At 40.4% G+C, this 12,217-nt stretch overlaps 1 protein-coding gene across 3 annotated transcripts in view; it reads left to right on the forward strand.

The window, feature by feature from the left end:
• The first annotated feature begins 1,003 nt into the window (after positions 1–1,003).
• The window catches only part of cntfr (ciliary neurotrophic factor receptor), a 223,666-nt gene continuing 212,452 nt past the window's right edge, over positions 1,004–12,217 (forward strand). Inside the window, exon 1 of one of the 3 annotated variants that reach the window (XM_085169227.1) lies at positions 1,004–1,273. The gene's annotated coding sequence lies outside the window, so the exon portion shown is untranslated. The other 2 variants (XM_085169225.1, XM_085169226.1) reach the window with 2 other exon arrangements.

Below are 12,217 nucleotides of genomic sequence, written 5' to 3' on the forward strand. Positions count from 1 at the left end.
AATATTTTAATGTAGTTAATATTGAGCCTATGGCTACAGTGTTTTCCCCCTGTTTGTTTGTTTTTGTATCTGTTTATAAATATATTTGTTTCCAATGTGAAGTATAGCATTTGTCCCTGGAAATAATTAGGGATTGGCTGACTTTTGGAGCCCACTTACAGTAACCATTTAGGGAGCTGTTTTTGACACTTCCACATTCGTTTCATTTTTCAGCCTGGAACATTGCTCCTTGTGGAAAAGATTTATTTCAGTCAAAGGTTCTCAAGAACAGAAGTTTGCCACTTGAAGTGGAACATTAAAGATAAATCCTTTCAGGAACTCATTGGATATCTGCTGGTATATCTGCAGTCTGAATACTGTACTACCTGCATTTTTAAAGAGAATAATCTATCGCCTTCCAAAGTCATACCGTCACATGAAAGGTTTAAACTTTTAAAGTTATATTTGGCTTTTTGATAATGCACTTCTTCGTAGCTACTATATTTCACTCAAAGCACTTCATCTGTTGTGTTTTCCATTGTTGTCCCTTAAGGTGTAGTAGCTGTGGTGCAGTTGAATCAGCTTCAGAACAGAAGGTCAGCTTTAAAAGGTTTCCATTACTGAAAAGGTCAGTGCTTCCAGGTGTGAAGAAACCACCAAGACTTCAGGAAAAGAAAAGTTTTATAGTCACTTGGAAAAACAACTATATATATGTATATATATTTATATATAATATGTGAAATTAAAAAAGAAAATAGAGTATGGAGATTTTTGTCCAAAGTGCATCAAAACAATATTCATACATATTTGATACACATACGTATGGACATATATACTGTGTCTGTGTGGGCGTGCACATGCTGTGTGTGAGGGCTTTTCCTAACATTACCCTGAGTGGTGGCTAGGGGGTGCACTGTGGACACGGTGTGTGTATGGGCAGAGGGAGCGAGAGAGAGTGAGAGAGAGAGAGAGAGAGCGTGTGTATCTCAGTAATGTATTCCTGCCTGTGCCTGGGCTGGTCACATGGGGAGAGCAGCCTGTTTAAAACAGCCTCGGCTCGCTCAGTCAGAGCAGTGCGAGACACAGAGACATACGCACCCGTTCTCTCTCTTCCTCTCTTCACGCACACGCGCGCACACACACACATGCTCACGCACGCAGACGGCAACTTTCCTCTAGTGGACTGACACCACACACTCGCCAGGATAGACACACTCCCCTTACTACAGTGGAGAAGAGGATAACGATTGACAGCTCTGAAAAAAAGAAATACAGAAAAAGAAAAAGGTTCCCAGTGAGTAACCAATTTTGATTGTCATATGTTATTCACATTTGCGGACTTTGCTCTTCTTCAGCGTTGTCTGACCGGGATGTGACAGTGACTGTGAAAGGGAGAGGGACTTGATAGAAGGTGCTTTGAGGGGGGGGGGGGACAAGTAAATAAATAAGAACGGAAGAGCAGCCAGAAACGACAGAAGAGAGCACAGATGTGGTTCTAGTGCAACACTGGAATACCTCTCCATCAATCTCTCCCTCTGTCTGTGGGATCTAATGCTGTTAATTAGCAGCATGCACTTGGAATGAGAGGAATGCCATTGCGCGGAGCTGGAGTGGGGTTTGTTTCGGACTCTTGCGCTCTGTGTGTGTGTGAGTGTGTGTGTCTTTGTCATTTCTTTCTTTTTATTTCTTGCATGCCAGCTGCATTGTGATGGTCAGTCTACTGATGTTGAGCAGATTCTCTGCGACACACGCTGCTCTGGCTATGATTAATAGAAACCTATTGATATGCAGATGGAAGTAGATAGACCTGTCACTGCACTCCAGTGATATGAGTGATGTGTTGGGAGAAAGGGGACTGTTTTAAAGCCTCCCCTTCTTCGTATCGCCTCTGTCCCACTCTCTTTGTATCCCTCTGTCCCTCTCTGTCCTACTGCCCCCCTCCATCTTTCATCCTCCCTTCTTACTTCCCTCCCGCTCATTTCTGTTGCAGCCGCTGATATTTCTTTGACACGCTCTCCCTCTTCACTGTCTTTTTCTGTCTCTGTTATTTCATTAACTTTTTCCCGTGTACACAGCTCCCTTGATTCATCTGTGTCGCTTCAGTTCTAAAAGGTCTTTCATTCAGCTCCTTGCTTTCTGTCTCATTTCTCTCCCCCACGCTGGTATATGCTGGCATACTTAGTAGACTCCTTAGTTGCGTAGAAAGAGAGAGGATCGCAGAGTTGTGAGGAGGGAAAGAGGGGAGGGAAAGTGAGAAGAAAGACAGAGGAATGAAGGCGAAAGTAGAAGGGGGGGGGCATTGAAAAGGCTGACACTGGCTTGGACAATTAGCCCAGGGAGTCTGTCCTGGGGTGCTATTTTGAGAGGGGCTTTGGCCCCTGAGCCCTGGGTGCTGGGTCACGGGATGCCTTGACCCTTCCAGTCGACAGCTAGGCATGGGAGCCATTATCACAACCTGATTGATTAGCACTGAGCGGAAATCCCTTTTCTCTTCACTCCTTGGGAGCAAAAGACCGAAGGTTTTTGTTCTTTTGCTGCTGCTGGTTTAGTATCTGCCTGTCTGAATGTTGAAAGCTCTGGCTTTTCTTTTTTTCTTTTTTTAAACTGCTGTCAGTTATGGAGGTCTGGTCTCTATGTATCGTCTGTCACTGGGCTTGTCTTCCTGCCTTCCTTTTTTCCTCTTCCACAACGTGTGTGTTTGTTTGTGCGTGTCAGTGTGCATGCACAAGTGCAGAAGTGGGTACGAAATATTTTTTTTAATAACAAAAGAGACACACTTTGTTGAGGGGGCTTCTAATATGCTATCTTCTCTGTACCAATTATGCTACCTCAGGAATTAATTCAAACCTTCCTTAACTTGTATGAGCTGTACACCTGAAATTGTTAGCAATATATTTAGGAGGCTGCCTGTATGGGGGGAAAAGAATGGCATGCCAGAGATAAACAAGTGATAAAAAAGAGATGTGAAAGAAAATATGACAGAAGACAAAAGTGATGGGGGGACATACATGGGCAGCTTGGGAAAAATGAGTTCTTCCTAGCATGTTTGAGTGCATTTCCCTTTTATCCTGTCATCATTTCCATCTCATTTCTTTGTTTTGATCTTCCCGGTCCCATCTCTAACTAACTTTTGCTAGTTTTGCTCTCCCTCCAATACCCCCTTTCTCAGACTGGGAGTTTAGTGGGGTGTTTAGCCCAGCTCACGGCTGATCAAAGCAGTATGTGTCTGACTGGGCTTAGCCCAGGCACTCCTAATGGAGCGCCGTTTTCATGCCTTGTTGGTGGTGGAGTAGGAGGGAGTGATAGGAGGTGGAGGGGGAATAGGAGGGTGTGCAAATAGAAAGGCCGATAGGGAAAAAAAATCAAGCAAGGAAAAGATAGGTAGATAGAGAGTGGGTATAAATCAGAACAACCGTGAGAATGTGCTTCTTGTAGGAGGTGCTGTGGAGATGTCACTATGAGTTGGGTCACCCTTTCTTTGCAAAATCAATGATGAGCAGATAACAAGGATACCACAGTTCCTCAAATAACAGCAACAGCCAATGGCAGCTCTCCACAGGCTGTTCAAAAAGCCACATTTACAAACCATTTTGACGATCAGAGGAACATTACATTCTCTGGAAAGTCAGGGGCATGAGATAATCAACTAACACTTAATAACATGCTATTTATCATTAATGCTGACTGTATATTAGCAGAATGTGAAAAACTGGTCATACCTTTTGCTACTCCAAGAGATACTCCAAAAGTATGCTTTTTTAGTTTCAAGTTTCTAAAACTTTTCACCATGCCATTAAAATCGAGTTGTTAGCTTAATATATGTTAGCTTAACTCTTGCCAGCAAAGACAGAGCCAAGATACATGGGTTCTCATTGTGAGTGTTTTAGCAGCGGCTTGCTGATTTTGAGAATTTGCTTGGTTTTGCTGTGTTTTTTTTTTCTTTCAAGAATTCCGTAAGAAGTCTAAAATTCCAGTTTGCATAGCCAGGTTTTGTGTATATTTGCCCTTGTTTCAAAGGGCGGTGACCACAATGTGGGCAGGGACATCACTGAATCTAAATAACAGAAGAATCTCTAAACTTACTTAACTGAAAATGATAGAATTTTAAAAACTAACAGAATATATAATAAAACTTACGGGTGCAGCACCCTCAGCACCCGTACTTCTGGCAGTGTAAATAAGAATGTTACTGCCAAGCAGGCGAATGATATTGATTACCAAACAAAATAGACAAAAAAAAGAAAAGAAAGAAAAGCAAAGAATAAATGAAAGAGCCTTGCTGTCAACAACACAAAATGAAGTCATATGACAGAAAGCGGTAAAAAGAACCCAACCATATCTTTCCAATAAGCGTCTTTCCAGTCTTTAGTGGAAGGACCTATCACCAATGGGGCATACAGTTTAGGCCAGCACAGAATAGCTCCCACACATGGTTTGGTTTTAGGCTGGAAGCAACACCAGACAGGAAAAGGTCTATGTGTGCATCAACTTTTGAGTGTGTTTGTGTGCGTGAAAGAGAGAGGGAGAGAGCTAGAGATAAGAAGAAGAGAAAAAGAGATGAAGAACTGGTTGTGTGTGCCTGAGTGCATAGTAAGCATCTGTGTGTCCGTCTGTATATGCCTGTATGCCAAGCACTAAACAGCCATGCTACACATAAACTGTATATTGATTTTTAATAGACTGTAAAAACCTGTCTAGACATTCGGACATTGATTCTGAAATTGGAAGTTTTACTACTTCTGTCTCTATTAAGACATTTTTGGTGGAGGAATGGAATTTCTGAGCCACAGAGGGAGAAAGCCTCTTTTATAACCTTGAAAAATAAGACAGAAAATGTTGCTTACATCTTACTGAGAAGTCTGTAGTGACCGACAAGAACACCGTGGTGTAATTTTAAAGTTGTTAAACTGAAAGATTTAAATGTGTTTCTGTAATTATCACCTACAAGTGTGATTTACACACTTCTCAAACTGTCTTCCTCCCTTCACCACCCCGTCCCCCACCCAGCTCATCACCTCCCAAGTCCAGGTTTCTTCTGCAATCTATTCTTTTTTGTTTTGTTTTCGTTGCTCACACTCCCCTTTTATAGTGCCATTGTTCTTTTTTTTTTTTTTTTTGCTCCCCGCCTCTCCTGTCCAATCCCCACTTTGCAATGCCGATGTTTATATTTAACACAAAAGAAAGGTAAGATAAAACTAGGATAATATTTCCCCTAACATACTTACTGCCTGGATAAACATCCTCCGACAGATGTCCAAGCATGGGTCTGATCAGAGGAGGGCATGGGGGCCGTAATTCTCAGTGCTGTAATGTACACAAAGGCTACAAATTGGAAGCTGGTGTGGAGAGGGTTGGACAGAGAGCTGGGGAGGTACAGAGAGACAAAGACTTTCCTCATCATAAAATATCAAACATATTTCAAAAGAGGAAAAAAAAGTTACTGTCCATTGTTAAAACAACTGTTGCTTTATATAGATGGTTGTTTGGCTGTTGTGCAATTAGTTAACCGAAGGATCATAATGTGCACCTGGTTCTTCTCTGGTGAGAAATCTGTTTGAAGATGTGAGATCAGCTTCAGTTTGTGCAGTGTCATAATCACAAATCCATAATTGATAATTATCAAATTAATAGCACAGAATTGGGTACTCCAAGAAGTAGTTTAAACATATTTACAATGAAAATTTTGCCTGTTGCTCATCTCACTTTCAGGATCAGAATTAATTAGCATAACACCAACTGTTATTTTTGAGCTTTCTCCACTAACAAAAATATCTGATCTAAATCTTTTAGTTTTCAATATTTAGATCTTCATCTGCTTGTGTAAATATAACACAAAATGATGGCGATAATTGCAATTAATAAGAGATTTGAAAGGATTTAGATTTAATAAGTGGATTTAATGCTGGATTCAGATTGGATGAAATGCTCTCAAGCACTAACCCAACAATGGAACTATAGTAGAATGGACAGCGAGAAATAAATATGAGGTTTTGGTAAGCATATTTGTGTGTACATGTAGGCATCACAGACATTTTATACGCCGCTGTGAAACAAATGCAGGCGAGAGCTTTGAATGCAACAAGCCTCCCAACAGCCACACAGACATTAAAAAGTCAGCGTTCTCTCTGGCAATGCACAGCTCCCACGCTTTTTCTGTCTGCCCTCTCTCTCTTTAGTTAGATGTGCCACTTGCTGTGTGCTTTTATCTAACTGCACCTAAGGGTGTGAAAACATGACAAGATTTTGCTAAGATTTGGCCCCAATTAAGCCGCCTCACATGCTTTTCAGAGATCTACATTTTACGACTGTTTCCTCTCTACAACCTGAGCACGAAGATCTGGCTCAGAGGGAGAGTCGGTGTGTAATTATTTTGGTAATCTGAAAGAGCTCCTGTACTTTCTTTGTACACTTTTAAAGTGTCGAGAACATGCAGATATTAAGCTGTTCTCTAATGTATAAAAGACTGAATCAGGACCTTCAATTCTGAAAAAAAAAGGTTTAATGTTTATTTAAAAGAAAGCCTTTTTTGCATGGGGTTGTGATAGCAAGCGCACACACAGACGGACAAACTTTAAGTCTTTTTGCATGTGGCCCGGCATTTTTCTAAGCTTGAGCTTTTCAATGTTGGCTTTTTGTTCTATTTGTCAAGTTGCTTGTTTCTCTTTCTTTGAGAAACAGCCTTTTTATCTGTCAAGTTTTGTGTGTGCTAGTGGGTCAGTGTGTGTCACACTGTGCATATCTGCTTGGCTCGGCTGTATTTTTATCCTTAGACAGCTCTCTATTCAGCCCCTGTAGCATTCTTGCAGCCCAGGCGATGGGAGAGTTTGACTCCTAACTTTCTGATCAAAGCATATGAGGGATAAAAGGAGGGAAATCAACAAAAAAAAAGTTTATGAATATGCATCACTTGACACCCCCCGAACACGAGCTCCCAGCTTTCTAGACACATACACACACTCAAACACAAACAAAAGCTGCCTTCTCCAGTAGGGAGCAAACACTTTGAGGTGGATTTGCGCACAACTTCTGAAGGCTATTCACATTCTGTTAGCATACCAGAGGAAAATGTGCTGTACCTGACAGCAGCCACACACTGTTATCTACACAGCCAAGTGCAATTTGTGCATTTTACTATATTTTTCAGGGCTTGTGTATTAAATATTTAACTTTTTTTTTTTTTCAGATTTACTGCATTTTATATAAATGCAACTTGAGAATAAATTGTTGGAGGTAATTTGCCTTAAGGCAACTGGATAATGTAGTATACTATGTATGCTGTATAGGAATACATGATGTGGGAGAATCATCCTGGGGGCGGTGTATGCGTGCCGTGTGGTGCATCCACTAATCCCTCTGTATTGTGAGTTTAACTGCTCAGTTGTATTGACTAACTCGCTATCTTTATATTTCCCCTACGCACATGTCAGCCACATTATTTTCTTTTTCCATATGTAACATATATAATATATAATAATATAATCTTGTGTTATATTGCATTCACGGCACATAAAAGAATAGCTGGAAAATCTCCTTTTTGCTTTGTGAAAATTCCCACTGTATTACAAGGTTAAAATCTGTTCATGCCAGGTGACTGAAAATGTTGTTTGTTTTAGCTCATTTGCACATGTTACATTGCTGTAGCTGGTAAAGAGTATATAGCACCTATTTCACCTGTTAAACACTTTATTTTCAGCAAACAAATGGCTAATAATTAACTTAAAAAACAGACCTCCCCTGATTGTACTAGGTACCCCTAGCAGCTGAAGGAGTCACTTCAATATGAAGGATTCAGGCCAAATTTTCTTCAGAAATCAAAAGGATACGACTCTCCTTTGTTTTTGTATGTCTCACCACTATTTTAGCTGATGCAAGCTCGCACAAAGTGTGCAAGCACAAACTGTGCAGACATGAGCAACACAGCAGTCCACTTAAAGGCTGCATGTGTCATTAGCCACAATAGTGTTCTGAGGTTACGCAGAGCTCCTATAAACAGATTGGGGATGCATTTATGATCAGTATAATGGGACATTAAAAGAGCATTAGACTACATACAGTCTAAAGTTTATTCCGGCTTACACGTGCACCATTCGTAGAAACGCTTTACTACTTTTTAAAATCATGGACTTCATGTGAAAGAGGGCCATTGTCATCAGTTATCAGATGCAGAAACTCCTTCTAGAAGATAAGTTTGACTACTAAGTTATCGTTTAACAGTAACAAACTTGAAGCTCATTATTCTTTGACATTGTGTTAGTGCTGTTAATTTCACAGCAAACCATATTATTTGTCAGATAATTGGTGTAAAAAAATGCTCCTTAAGACATCAAACGTATAAGCATAATGAAGAGGTCCAAAATTCAGTGTGTTTAATGAGCAGCTCGGAGATTTAGGAGCCTGCTTAGACTCCTAGTGAACACAGATCCGTTCGATGTGTAGCTTACTTACATTCAACATTTAGATTGGACTGATAAGTAACTGCAGTGCTTTTGTGTAAAATCGCCATGACTCTTGTTTGTTGGCACATTTTAATGTGTGGGTTTTACTGTTATTTATCCCCCGTGTTATAAAAAAATAGATCACAATAAAAGCACCAACTGGCCAACTGAAAGAAATGGTAGTGAAAGGGAATTTGATCATTCTCCTGAAATAACCAATTTTAATCTTGAATGCACTTGAGCAAAGCTGTCAACTGAAGAAGTGAGACACAGACATCAGGTGCAAGTACTAATAGAGTAGGTTGTGGTCAATTCTTAAGGGGAAGATAAAGTGAAGAGAAGTAAATGGAAAAGTTGAGTTTAAGAAAAGGCAAAAATTTTCTCACCTGAGGGCAGAATAGGGAAATTCAAGAGATGGCCAAGATTAAACCTTGGGATAGCTACAAGTATGTATTCTTGCAGGAAAGATAAAAAGAGAGAAGGGAACTGGAATGAAAAGTCAAGAGGTGAGGAGGCTAACAACAAAAGTGGTTTTGGTCAGAGGGGTGGATGAAGAAAAGTATAAGAACACAAGAGATTCAATTATGGAGCAGAAGACATTTTAACAGACTGATACCATTGGGCATGATTGGAACTTGAAGGAAAGTAGCTGGAGAGAGAAAGTCGGCACACATCAAGTGTGATTGTGGTCAAACATTGGAGGAAGAGTAGTAGCAATTGAAAATGGTGTGGAGTGTGTGTGTGTGTGTGCGTGTGTGTGTGGGGGAGGGGATTAAAGGTTAGGCAAGACCATCAGCAGACATGACTGTGATGAGTGTAAAGCTTGAAAAGACTGGAGAAATGACTGGGCAAAGGGAAAAAGGAAGAGCACATAAAATGCTAGAACACCATTATGTCCAGTTGCAGGATTGAGGTCAGAGAAAAGGAAGAGCTGCAAAGGATAGAGAAAATGAAAGGGGACGTGCTGGATAGGTTTGGAGTTGAGGTGCTTCTCGGAGTTAAGACGTGACAATGGAGGTATAGGTGGGAATTTAAATTCTCAGCTAGGAGACAAGGGCGGGCGAGAATAAATGAAGAGGGAGGATGCACTTTAAGTAGACTATGCCATTTCTCAGAAGTACAGTTTCAATCACTTGGTGTTTTCAAACATGTCAAAATGGATGCTGTGTATCAGATTTGATGATGGTGTATCATCCCCTGAAAGCAAGTGCATAAAGTGTAGTGTGTGTGTGTGTGTGTGTATGTGTAATAATGCGAAACACATTTTATCAAAATAACTACAGTGGGATGCTGAAACAGAGCCTTCTAACGTTTACTGACATCACCCCTCTGTGTGTATGTGTGTGGAAACTGTCTGGGACCATGCCACATTATTAATAATGCACTAAGTTCAAAATGCATGAATTTCTAATCAACTGGGATATTAGCACCATGGTCCCCACTTTGTCTTCATTTTTGTTTTACAGATATTTATTAATTCCCCCCCATCCCATCTCAAATACGTTAGAAAGCTGGTTGCTGAAAGGCTTGGGGCTCTGGCTTTTTGCGCTGCTGGCTCCAGATATGTATCCTCAGTTTTCTGTCCATGCAATGTTTTTGTTCAACCAAATGAATGAAGCTACTCTGTGTTACTGACTGACTCTTTCAATATCCGTCCTTAAATTTGCCTATTGGTGTGTGTATAAGTTTGCTTTTCCGTACAAGTGTGTATGTCTGTGTGTGAGTGAGTGAGTGCCTCTCTCTGAGCCGAGGGCTTTTAATCTATTAAAGCCTGATCCTTAAACACTAATCAATGTACCCTTTTATATTTCCATTACAGTGCAGAAGGGAAAGGGATAAATAAAGCATGACAGTGGAGCTCAGTAGTGGCCACATAACACTGAAAAGTTCCAACTGCTGTCGGTGCACAAGAGGGGGCTGAACTATTTAAACTGGGTCATTGTATTTTAATATTTTTTTTATAAAATCTAATCTGTATGGTAGGATGTTTAGGGCTGGGTGATTGGTGCAACATAGCTATCATTATATAGCCATTTTTTGTTCCTTTCTAAAAATTTTGACAATTAAGTAGTCTCTAATTCTAAGAATTAAACTTGGTACTGGCTCACATACACATTGTACTCACAGGAGCCGATCAGCCGTGTAAAATCATGTCATGAAGCTTCTAGCACACAGTTTTTATGCCAGATGAAGTTTGGAACTCTGCACTTCAGCTCTGCAGAATTGGTAAACTTTGGTTTTAGTTTCAGCAAGACAGGTATCAGCATTTGATGTGCACACCTGAGAGACTGGAAATCTTATTTAACAGGTAAAAGAAATTGGTGTGCAAGCGGATGGATATTTCCAGCTTTATTATTTATTGCATCAGTTAACATATCTGTGTCTTTGTTTTTATCTAAAGGAACAAATAATGCAGCAAAAGCACAATGCGATGTTTCTTTGGAGCACGATTTATATTGTGTGCACAGATTTGCTCTTTTTGCACAGCATGTTGTATTAACAGCCTCATGTCATTGGCCTCCTGCCTTTCTTTTTGTTGTTTAAACGTCCTCCATGCTTACAGTATTGCATCACGTTTTCCCTTTAGATCATGTTTAACTAGTGATATATGCACTGTAGCTTTTAGTTGTCAGGACCAAACACTTTCAAGCTATACAGCTGACAATGTGCACAACTGTTTTAGGGCTGATTTAGAGTGATTTACAGCAAATGTCTGCAGTCCAAACGCATACTTGCCTAACCCCCCCCCAGTCTATCATTTAAACCCACTAAACTGACAGTATTTGCCACTTCTCAGATCATATTTTATTAGCTATGTCTGGTTATGTACATGTCCCTCGCCCCCAATTAATTTAGTATACTTAAGTGGCACATTTGCATTACACTGCTTGCCTTTGGAGTATAGTTTATTAGTGCTGTCTGTGTAACCCGCACCAGCACCCCACAATCCTATCCCCAAGAACCATGCACACGCACACATTTATTTTAGTGCGCTTAGCCAACAGTATTTTCTCGGCAGGAGCGTACGTGTGTGTTTTTCTGCTCCACTGTGGTAGTTTATTAGCAATGTCTCCTTTGATAGTTAGTGTGCACGCTTGATTATGGCTGAAAGGGAGTGGGCTGGGCGCTTGGCCGGAGAGGAAGTCTGCCTAATGATATTAACAACATCCTTTATTGGGTAGCTACTGCAGGCAGAGAAAGAGAAGAGGGTAAAGGGAAGAGGGAGGGAGGGTGATTAAAGTGAGAAAAGTGGGGTCTTAGAAAGAGAGAGGAAAACGGGGGGAGAGAAACTTCAGGGTGAATGAAAGAGACAAGAGTGTGAAGGGGATTGGGTTTACCTGTTCTGCAGATTAGGCAAAAGAAATATGCGAAGATTTAAACATCAAAAAACATAATTATGAGAGGGATGTTTTATTTAAGAGTGTCGGCCCAAACACTACAGTGAGAGATGTTTTCATCTGCTCCTAATATGTTATACGGATCTGACAGTCCCTCCATGTTCCTCTAATAGATTTGCAATCATATCCCAAATTGCTTGGCAACTCTGTCAGGTTCTATCACCGAGGTTCACAAGGGATTAATTGTTTGCAAGAGCTGAGCATGCAAAAAACAAAGGTGAGCGGAAGTTGTTTTCATGACGACTTAATTATTCTAATTAATTTAAAATTAAAAGTATTGTTTATTTGTCAACTAGAAATTGATGTTTGCTACAATAAGTATAAGTATTGAGGTTGTAGGGTTTTATTTTTTACTATGTTAATCATTTCAACTTTCATTTTAATGGGCGATTTCTTTTTGGCAAT

This window comes from Neolamprologus multifasciatus, chromosome 7, assembly GCF_963576455.1.
Source record: "Neolamprologus multifasciatus chromosome 7, fNeoMul1.2, whole genome shotgun sequence".
In the NCBI taxonomy this organism is placed as follows: domain Eukaryota; kingdom Metazoa; phylum Chordata; class Actinopteri; order Cichliformes; family Cichlidae; genus Neolamprologus; species Neolamprologus multifasciatus.